Source organism: Papaver somniferum, unplaced genomic scaffold, assembly GCF_003573695.1.
Source record: "Papaver somniferum cultivar HN1 unplaced genomic scaffold, ASM357369v1 unplaced-scaffold_10, whole genome shotgun sequence".
NCBI classification, from domain to species: Eukaryota; Viridiplantae; Streptophyta; class Magnoliopsida; order Ranunculales; family Papaveraceae; genus Papaver; species Papaver somniferum.
In genome coordinates this window covers 13,972,337-13,973,635 of record NW_020618825.1, presented here as the reverse complement: position 1 = coordinate 13,973,635, position 1,299 = coordinate 13,972,337, and positions in this window count along the sequence as shown.

Here is a 1,299-nt window from a genome sequence, read left to right as displayed (position 1 = left end):
AGTGTCTTCCCAGAAGTAAACTTCAACTCTACCGTACCAGAACCTTTCACCATAGTGCTGTGGGAGTCTCCCAATAACACTTTCTTGTCCTTGGTTTCAGCATAAGTCTTAAACATGGACCTATCAAAACAACAATGACGCGAAGCACCACTGTCTATCCACCACCCATCAGATCCACCAACCATGTAGAACTCTGGATCAGAGACCATGGCAATTATAACGTCACCCACAGCATTAGCTTGTGCGTTATTCTTTTCCTTGTTAAATATGCAATTCCTAGCCATGTGGTTTGGTTTATTACAGATATAACAAAGAAATTCAGAATTGGAATTCTGTCCATTTTTCGATGGGTGTTGGTTCTTGTTTTGATTAGGCCTTCCTCCTTTCTTCTGGTTCGGGTTAGGTTTCATATCCCTTTTCTTAGGTTTTAAATTAGGATGAGTCTTATTGTTAGAAACAATGAGAATCTCTTCCTTCTTATCTTGTTTCCGAGCTTCTTCCTCAACCCTGAGCTTAACAATCAAACTTTCAAGAGAAAATTCTTTAGTCTTGTGACGCAAAGTATTACGAAAATCTTTCCAGCTAGGTGGTAACTTGTCAATCATTACAGAAACTTGAAATTGTTCATCAGTTTTCATACCTTCGGCCACAATTTCGTGGTAAATTTTTTGAAGTTCATGAGCCTGTGCAACAACTGATCTATCATCCACCATTTGGTATCTCACATACCGGCTCACAGCATATTTCTTTGAACCCGCTTCCTCGGTGTCATATTTTTTCTGTAATGCATCCCATACATCTTTAGCAGTTTCAAAAGTTGAATAATACTCATATAAATCGTCAGATAATGCATTAAGAATGTAGTTTTTGCAATCAAAGTCATTATCGATCCATTTTTCGATGGCCTTTTGTTTTTCCTCGGGAGTTTGAGAAACAACTTCTTCAACACCACCGGTAGGAGGTGGATCTGTAGCAGCACCACCGCCAGCAGCAACAACAGCAGCAACAGCAGCAGTCTTATCAGCAGCAGGTTCCAGGGTTCCAGGATGAACACTCGACTCAATCATATCCAACTTCATCAGTTTGAGATAAAAGAACATCTTCAGCTTCCATCTTCTGAAATGCAACCCTTCAAATTTGAAAGGCTTGTTGGTATCATCAACGCGCTTCTTTTCATTCTCCATAGCAGAAACGAACACCTTAAAATTGTTGGAAACAAAGCACTATAATCAAATTACACAAAGAAACCGCTGAGTCGCGTACTAGGTCGCTATCTTTAAGGTGTTTCGCGACTCTTCC